Source organism: Mus caroli, chromosome 16 (genome assembly GCF_900094665.2).
Source record: "Mus caroli chromosome 16, CAROLI_EIJ_v1.1, whole genome shotgun sequence".
Taxonomy (NCBI): Eukaryota; Metazoa; Chordata; class Mammalia; order Rodentia; family Muridae; genus Mus; species Mus caroli.
The window spans coordinates 23,738,068-23,747,886 of NC_034585.1; the positions used below are offsets into that span (position 1 = coordinate 23,738,068).

Below are 9,819 nucleotides of genomic sequence, written 5' to 3' on the forward strand. Positions count from 1 at the left end.
AATACGTGAGGTTTATGATGTACACGGAATATGAAGAATGTGTATGAAGGAGGCGAACAGTATGCTTAGTCTTTGGTTTGGGCTGAAGATTTAAATTTGCAGGTCATTATCATATAGATATTTTAGAAAGCTGTGCATCTAGATAAGATGCCTGAAAGAGGGAATAGAATCATTCCATAGGCTGAGCTGGATAGTCCCTGCTGAGAGAGAGAGAGAGAGAGAGAGAGAGAGAGAGAGAGAGAGAGAGAGAGAGAGAACAGAATGGCCCATAAAATGCATCAGATGGGGCAGAGGAAAACCAGAGTCAGGCATGAGTAAAGGATCAATGGGTCAAATTTGTCTAATGCAGCTTGAGCAGTAAAGCAAGATGAAGACTGAAGGGTGACCACTGAACACTAACAAGGTCATTAGGGACCTTGACAGTGGCATATTAGTGATAACATCCTAATCGATGAGGTGGGAAAAATAACTATCAAGCCTGTGCCCCTTCTAGCTCTGCTAAGGTAATTAACGATGCCTAACGAGGCAGCAAGAGGTAGAAGAGGGAAAGGTGGTGACAGTCCCCAAACACCTCATCAACTACAAGATATTTATTGTGTATCTTCTGCATGCCCAGAACTTCTGCTGTCCAGGCACTGAACAGCAATGAAACGGAATCTTCAGTCACTGGTTCATTTGCTTAGGAGAAAACTAGTCAGTGAATATCCACTCTGTGATTGGTAATTTAGAACAATTTTATTTTCATACTAATCTTTCAATAATGAACCAAATATTTAAAGGGAAAAAAACGATGACGTGTCTTTAGTATTTTTGTTTGTTTGTTTTCTTTTTCTTCTGTTGTGATAAAAATACCCTGACAAAAACAACCTGAGAGAGAAGGGGCTGATTTAGCTGCCAATTGCATGTCTCAGTCAATCATACGAGTGGAGAAGGTGACAGAAGCCTGAGAGAGCTGAGTGCCTTTTACCCACAGTTGAGAGCAGAGAGCAGTTACTTAATGCATGCATGGCAGTGCTCAGCTAGTGCTCTCTAGTTCACCAAGTCCAGAGCACAGCCAATGAAATGGTACCTCCCACATTTGTCCCACCTCAGTTAAGCCAATCACTGGCCAGCAGACAGACCAATCAAGTTTAGACACATCTTCATTAAGACTCACTTCCTAGGCAATGATACCTTATGTCAGATCAACAATCAGCACACACAGACCACACATAACCCACACTGCATTGGTTTTCACATTCCTTTTAATTGTTATCCATATGTCTATTCAACTTTTGCTTTATCCCATTATAATCCAAGCCCTTTTTTTTTCCAGATATACACTCATGATGTAGTAATGATAATAAATGCCTTATTATATGAATATATAGATTTGGCTAACTATTTTATTTCTACTATTTATGTAGGATAAAATAATATGCTGTGTTTGTAAAATTCCTTCCATCTCCATGTTATGTGCAGTTGCTAATTGTCCAGGATAATATCTAGGTCCATTAGCAACTGGCATAATCTTCCTGGCTTCTGGGTAGCCCAAGGTAGTTTGTCCAGGTGAGTGTTTTGGAAAGTCGATGCTTACTGCTTGGGTCCTGACTTTTGTATCTTCTACTTTTAGATTGACAGCATTGAGAAAGTTATTTAAACTTTCTTTACATCTTTTGCATAGCACCCTATCTGTTGCTGTGAGAGTTGAGTGAATTAATATATCTGAAGCCATTATGATTGATTTATGCCTTCTATTTTGTAGGTAACCTACAAAATCATTAGTGTAGTGCTTAATAAGTGCACTACATTAAAAGGAAAAGTTGATGCCTGGAATATGTTTAATGAATGAGGAAGAAATCAAAGAATTTTATTTGTGCTTATCACCAGTAACTTTAAAAATGTCCTAGATCATTTCTTCTTTTGGATCAGTGACAATCTTATGGGCATGGAGTATGTGTCAGATATCCAGACATAAAATAATAATGTAACGGCTCCATTGTCTGGAGGTCAGGAGACACAGGAGCATCTCCGTTACTTCTTTTAGGAAGGTATTGCAGTGTGAATATGAACTGTTCCCCCCATAGGTTTGTGTGTTGAATAACTGCTCTGTTTCGGGAGAGTCCGGAAATTTAGGTTCGAGCTCTAGTTGGAGGAAGGAGGTTGGTGCAGCACGGATGTGACAGTTCTATCTGGTCCCTTGCCTTCTTCCTTCCCTGTGCTTCTGGTGGTGCAGAAACTGATCAGCCTCTCCTCTTCCCACAATGCAACACAAAGGTACTGGAGCAGAAGGGTCAAAGTAGTTGCTTCCATCACTTAAGTTGGCCTTTCAGGTGTTTTGGTTACAGCAGAGTAAATGTAACCAACGCTCCACCGTGTCACGGAAGTGTGCAAGGTTTGAACAGCCAGCATCTTTAGGAAGGCTGACATTTCTTGGCTCTTATTTTGTTCCCAAGCACACGCCCTTTCCTTTTACACCCCTTTCCTCATTGCTTAATTGCGTCATCTGGGACTCAATTTCTCGAATAAACAAATTAATAAGACACAGTTAAGTAGTTTGAGGGTAGGGCAGACAAGGAGGTGGCAAGGAGCAAGGCCTGTGAGAAGAGACAAGTATGGTTGGCAGATTGCCTTATTTGGGGATACTCTGAAATGAGGACCGTGTTTGAAGGGCCTTGCTCTCGAGGAGGCTTTTGAACAAGGAAACTGACGTAAGGAAGACCATTATACAGATCCTCAGATGATTACATAACTGCGGTGTATAGTAGAGATGGCAGCTAAAGCTTTTCTAAGGACCCGGAGATAGGAGAATGAAGGAATAGAAAATTATTTTCTTCTGTAATCGATTATTCCATTCAGTCACCAATGCATTCTTCTTTGTCAGCTTATTCGTCCTGAATGCGAGCTTTTTTGCCTCTCATTATACTAGTGGCTGATTATGATAGTGGACGATACTGATAATGTCCTACTGTCATGATGGGTGCTCCCTTTCCAGTGTCCCCTACTTCTAGCAGAGCAAGATAGGGCTTCTGACTAAGGAGAAGGCTGTGCTGCTGCTGGTTCCTGTTGCTCTAGGAACTCGACACATAGTGGGTTCTCTGGGGTGCAGCCTTAATCGACTCATGGTCATTAGTATGTGACAGGTGACTACACAGACCAAAGGAACCATAGGCTAGGACCCACTTGGGTTGCAGGACCGCGATCTTCCGTGAAGCATACCGGTGCGCTTAGGTGTGCAGAGGCTCTGGACCTGCTCTGAGTATTTGGTCTTGCGCCCAACCGGCTGCAGGGCTAGCCCTTCCTTGCACGTTCCGCCCCAGCCCCAGTGGCCCACGCGGTGGCACCCAGCGCAGCCTGGCATCCGCCAGCGGGCGGGCCCCACGCGGCTCCTCCTTGCGGCGGGCGGGACTGCCCCGCGTGCCGCCCCAACCCCAGCCTTGGGAAGCCCTGATCGCGGGCGGAGCGCGATTCACCGCGTGGGTGGAGTTTGTGACTGGATCTCAGGGCCAATCGCGCGGTGGCGGGGGAGGAGCTCCGGAGGGGGAAAAAGAAAGTGCGGCGGAAAGTAAGAGGCTAGTCGGGGAAGGCTGCCAGCATCTGGCTTTCCTAGGTTCGGCTTGGACCAGGGCGCTGAAAGAGGCAGTGGCCCGCCACCCTGCATCCATCTGGTCGCAGTCGCCGAGCCTGCTGGGCTGGCCCGATAAGGTGAGTCTTGCTCTGCAGGGAGGGCTGGGTTGAAATGGCCAGCCGCAGTAACTCCGGGTAGTGGGTAGTAGGAATTCTTGTAGATCGTCTTCCACAACCCTTCTGGTTTACAGACAGCAAAACTGAGACAGGGAGCGAGATTGCGGCCAGGCTAAACAAATCACACTACTAACTAGTAGGGCGATCGGGGTTCGAACTTAGCAAACTGGAGGCCTATTTCGCCCGGGGCTGTGCGGGTTCTCAGGCTTTTGAGGGATCTATTTCAGGGTCCTTGTGCCTAGGGTTCTCAGGAGTGCCGCTGTAAGCTTGAGGCGAGCAGGAGGCTGTGTCCCAGCACACCCACTCCATCACATCGTAGCTCGCAGTCCCAGCTATGACAGCCCTGGGGAGAGGCTGCCAGCAAGCAGCCTTGCTAGCTCCTTTCCTGACCTGCTTTTTTTTTTTTTTTTTTCTTCTGAGGGACGTTCCTGCCTAGGGTCTCTACCAGGCAGTGAGTTCAGGAAGAAGGAAGAGACCACAGGTGCTGGCCACCACTCTCCCAGTCTTGGAGATAGCAGGAACTGTTTTCCTTGGGGGGTGGGGGTGGGACAGGACATGGGATGCCTGTCCTTTAGAAAAGCTGGTGCCTGAAGCCTCCTTCTACCTCTAAGTCCTAGTTGGGAATACGGAAGCCTAGTTAAAGAGAAAATCAAAAACACTAAAGCGAACTTCTGCTGTTTCCATTAGGAGACAGTTGCTCCCTTCCCTCCGCAAACCCACTGATTGTGAAATTGTGAACCAAGGCGCCACGGAAAACATTAGATGCTTTGCCATGCAATAAGCTATGGTTAGCAATAAGCTGAAAAGGTTAGCTTCTGTCTGTGCCTTTGCGTTGTGTTGGCTGTGTAAATTTGGGCAGTTTAGCTCACCTTTCTGAGACTATTTCAAGTAGCAAAATGGACAGTAGAATGTTCCCTGTGAATCCTCGCGGTAGTTAGGAGGATGAAATAGAACAGTTCAAGTGACATGTTCAGAGTGGTGCCTGGCCAGGCGACTTTGGCAAATATTGCTCTGTACTGATATTGGCTTAACAGGGTTTGAGAAGGGTTATTTTCTACTACCTTGGTGTGACTTTTTTTTTTTTTAAATCTAGAAGTAGAATGATATTTACCCTTTAGAGTTTGAGCATTTAAAAATATTTTTTGCATTCAATTTTGTGTGTATGTGGGTACATGTGTGGTGCGTGTGTGGGGAGGTCAAAGGACTCTGTGTGTGTGTGTGTGCATGCACATGAGGCACATGTGTGTGGAGGTCAAAGAAAAATTCTCAGGAATCCTATCTCTCCACCATGTGGGTGGAACTCTTCTGGTGTTCAGGTTTGGGGGCAGTCATCTTTACCTGGCAGGCCCGAGCAGTTCTCTATGCTTTCTGAACATGGTCCACAGGTAGACTCGCTTGAACATTTGGTGTTTGAGCAATGCAAAATTCCTCCTCGTTTTTTGAGGTCAAGCCTCCAGCCTGGGAACTGCCTTGATAGGAGGCATCCTGCATTGGCAAAGAAGGTTTTTAATGTTTGATAAAGGATAAAAAAGACAAGGAGAAAAAGCTTGAAGTTATAGCAATGCCTTCCATTGCGCCAAGCCTTCTAGTCCTGCTCTTTGGTCTATCTCTACTTCATATTCTGTAGCTAATATCAAGAAGCAAGGGGATTTTTGTATATCGTTCAGTAACATTGATAAGTTCAGTCTCTCCTGGATACTAATTTGCTTTATTTAAACCCAAGCACACACATATGCTCACATGAGCCTTCCTGTGTTACTTGTCTTTTAAAATGAAGCAGCTTCCATAGATACCTCCACCCGACTTGCATGACAATTGATTTTATTTTGATCCACACGATTATTTACTACCATCTACTGGCCACAGTGCAAGTCCCTGAAACGAGTAGTTAGCATTTATAAGGGGCTGCCTCCTTCCTTCACAGTCCACAGCACTTGCCTGCAGTATTGATGAACTCCAGGGAAAGGGCGGGACACATCTTGAGAGGAGGTGAGGGTTTGCTGATGTCCAGTAGGTACCTGCCATACCAGACATTACCACAAGACAGGGACACATCTGTTTGTCACCTTACTCCTTGTGCTCGAATTGTGGTGACGTGGCCACAATATGATTGAATGTGTGCCTTAGAAACTAGGGACTTGTGGGGATAAGGGAACTGTTCAAAATGAGGTCAAACAAGGGCTTGGGATGGGCATTGAAGGCAAAGTCTCTTTGCTTCTGGGTTTTTGAAGAAAGCATACTGAGTTTTATCATTCCTGATACATGTTGTTATACCCAAACTGTGTGTCTGTCTCTCTCTCTCTCTCTCTGTGTGTGTGTGTGTGTGTGTGTGTGTGTAGAACTTTAAAATCTCCAAGTGTGTTCCTCACACATTATTTTCCTTGTTACTTCCAATAGGCCTTGGGGATGCTCATGGCAGGCTTCATCATAGTGGCAGATCCTGGGGTTTGGTCAAAGCTACTTGACTTTAAATTCCAAATTCCGTATCTGACCACCCTTGTGTGTTACTGGGAAAACTGTTTCAATTGTCGGAGCTTCTGTTTTATCCAGTTCTGAAATGACTTAACAATGCTTATGCTCAGCTCTCATGTGAAGATGAAGTTCTGTGCATAATATCAAGTGAGTGCAGTAGAGGACTGCTCATTAAATCATACCTTCTCTTAGCTTATCTCAATTCCTGAGAAAGAAAATTAAAGTGAGATTTGAAGAAACAAGAGGTTTTCAGGGGTCACATGGTTGATGAATTCCTGTCCTAGGGGCCAAGTTCCTGCCCTTGAGTTCTCCTTCTGTTTCCTTCAGGCCCTTCCCTGTCACACCTTGACACCTCTCCCACAGAACTTGAACAACATGTCTTCATTCTTAGATTGACCTTCTTTGGTTGGTGATTTCAGGTCACAAAGTGCTTACTTCTTTGCTAAGAGAACAATTCTTCAACATGGCTCTATAGAGTTTGTGGAGTTGACTCCATGTAGAGTTTACGCTGATGCTCTCGAAGGCAGCATTCCCTTCTCATCTATTTCATGGGATGCACCTTCAGACACTAGGAGGAAAAATACTCTCAAGACACAGTGACCGTGGTTATGTCAGGCTGATCTCCCTGTTCAGGATGCCTTCGTCCTCCTGCCTTCCTGTGATTGGTTGCCAGCACTGTGATAAAGTTCAAGCGTCGCAGGTGGTCTAGTGGTCTCCGGTTTTCTCACCACTTCTCGGGATAGAGGGGAATGGAGAGAACATGTGATGCTTAATCTTTACTGTCGAATTTACAGAACATAAAATCTCTTAGATTTGTGAGTAAACACTTGGGTGTGTGGCAGGGGAGGGCATTCCCAGAGAGGAGTAGTTGCAAATGAGGTGACCCACCCTGAATACAAACAACATCCCTTGGTATGGAGGCTTAGAGAGAATAAAAGGATAAAAGAAAATGTCAGCAAAACAGTTGCTTTTCCGTGTGTGTGTGTGTGTGTGTGTGTGTGTGTGTGTGTGTCCTTGTTAGCCATGATGTAAGCAGCAACTCTGCACCAAAGCCTTCTACCCCAGTGATGTTTTGTCCTAGAGCACAGGCCCCAAGCAACGATACAGTACACCTTCTCATCCAAAACTAACCACTCCTCCACTAAGGATTCCATATTAGGTATGTTGGTTGCAAGAGCAAAAAGGCAGCATTTTGAGGGAACCAATTTTCACCATTACCAGTAACCACTGCTCTAGAGTTTCAGTCCTCCTTGTAGGAACTGATAGCTTCAGGCATGAAGAGGAAGATGAACAACATCAATGAAGCTATTTGTCCAATGGAGATTCTTCCTGAGTCAGGCTTCTCTCCTCTGTAGCTAATGGGCAAGCTTATTAATGCACTTCTAGGAGAAATGTTTAGCCATTTGGGATCCCATTTCTATCCTTGCCCCAAAGTAGATACCCCAAGGTAGATCTTACGTACTATAGTTAGGGAAGCAGAGCATTGCTAGAGGAACTCAGAGGATGGGGCTGAGGGAAAATGAAAAGGTTATCTTCAGCATACACATGGATTCATTTGTTGCTCAAATTCTTCAGGCCTTGGCACAGATGTATGATCTAGTGAGTCATTGCTGCCTTGCTTGTGACATATTAAAGAGAGCCTCCTACTGTGCTCTGTGCCCATTTTGGAATTTGTTCTGTAGGGGGAAAGAAAAAAAAAAAAGCACCAAAGAACAAGAAGGTTACAGAACACTTGGTGTTTGATATTTTGGAGTATATATGCAGGTTAGCTACTCATTTGCTCATTTATTTGTAATGTAGACTATGTACTCTGTTATGATGGAGTGGCTAGCAGAGTTTCTCAACCATGAGTTCTAGGCTCTGACTGGTATCTGAAGCAAGTGATTCCTAGGGGTTTTTCTCTCTCTGTCTGTCTCTGTCTATCTCTCTCTGTCTCTGTCTCTGTCTCTCTGTCTCTCTGTCTCTCTCTCTCTCTCTCTCTCTCGTTCTACTTCCTTTCTTTTATTTATTTGTTTGATTGCTTGTTTTTTGATATAGAGACTCATATAGTCCAGGCAGGCTTCAAATTTGCCCTACAGCCAAAAGTGATCTTGAATTTCTGATGATTTTCTTGATATCTCCCCAACCCCAGCACATTTTTTTAAATGGGAAATATTCCATAAACACTAACTTTTCTGTTCACAATTTCTTCCATTTATCAATCTGATAAAGTGTAGTCTTCAATATGTAGCAGCTATCTTTTATTCACTCCTATGAGGTTTGTGCAGAACGTTTTTCCTACATTCTAATCCCTGCAACGATTCTGTGTGTTCTGTATTGAGGACACTGGGGTTCATGGCCCATGCCATGTAGCAGGAATCTAGTAATGCTTCTGACATCCATCATTTCATCTCATCTTAGAACTACGAGGAACTTAAATTTTCTGACTGTGGACTAGAGTTGTATAACAGCACTCAGACTTGTGTCCCATCCCATCCACACACCAACACTATAATCCTGATGTTACATAGCCCATTTGGGGCCTAAATGTGAGAGAAATGAGTAACCAGTCCCCAAGCTTATTCTTCCATGTCACACTTCACCCCTTCTTTAGAATCAGTTCAACTCTCGAATTCTATAATTATATGGCTTTTTGTTTTGTTTAGTTTCTTCTTCCTCCTCCTCTTCCTTCTCCTCCTCCTCTTCCTCCTTCTTCTCAAATATAAAGTAGTGGGGGAAAAGGAACTAAAGAGAAAATACTTTGTCTGATGCTCAAATTTATTTTCCTACCAAAAAAGAAAAAGCAAGAGAAATAAGCATTTACATGTAATCTTATCTTTTCTTTTAGGCACAAAATAATTATTGTATTTATAACTATTATATCTTTATGTAAATATGGCTGTCAATCACCTATCACATATCTACCTATCTATCTATCATCTATCTATTATCACTGCATATTTATTATCATCTATGTATCTGTTCATTTATCTAAAATTGTATCACTTTTTCAAGTGAAGGAAAAGAAATGTAGAGAAGCATACAGATTGGACCAAACTTATGTGGCCTGCAAAGATCAGAACATGCTACAGTCCAAGGTCTTTGGTCTACTTTGCTACATTTATTAGATGTTGCATTGTAGAGTCTGTAGGCCTATATAGCTGCTTTTGTAGTTCCCCCTATTGTGCCCTCCGCTGTAGTCTTGCTGCTTTTACTGTCCTCTTTCCTTCCAGATCCTTTCCCAATTCAACCCAGCTCACAAAATCCCACTTAAGTGCTCATGTCACCTTGTATATGTGTTTTCATATTGAAAGCTGTGGGCTAATCACATACTTTCCCTCTGTCCCTGATCAATATGTATTCTACCCAGTGCATAGCACAATGCCTTGTCCAAACAAGAGATAAACTGAATGATTGATAGATCAATAGTAGATGCTATAGGCCCCTAATTAGCTTCCTTCCACTCTATCACAGAATTGCTTATTTTAAGTGTTGCTTCTATAAAACAAATTATTTAAAATTTTTAAAAATGTTGTTATAAGATCAGACCTGGAGGGCATCATCTTGAGTGAAGTAACACAATCACAAAAGAACTCACACAATATGTATTCACTGATAAGTGGATATTAGCCCAAAACTTAGGAT

General features: G+C 43.5%; 1 protein-coding gene across 5 annotated transcripts in view; it reads left to right on the forward strand.

Annotated features, from left to right (window-relative positions):
- The first annotated feature begins 3,502 nt into the window (after positions 1–3,502).
- Il1rap (interleukin 1 receptor accessory protein) overlaps positions 3,503–9,819 on the forward strand; it is a 144,335-nt gene continuing 138,018 nt past the window's right edge. For 2 of the 5 annotated variants that reach the window (XR_003835140.1, XM_029470628.1), the window contains exon 1: positions 3,503–3,684. The gene's annotated coding sequence lies outside the window, so the exon portion shown is untranslated. The remainder of the gene's footprint in view (positions 3,685–9,819) is intronic. The other 3 variants (XM_029470627.1, XM_021184929.2, XM_021184928.2) reach the window with 3 other exon arrangements.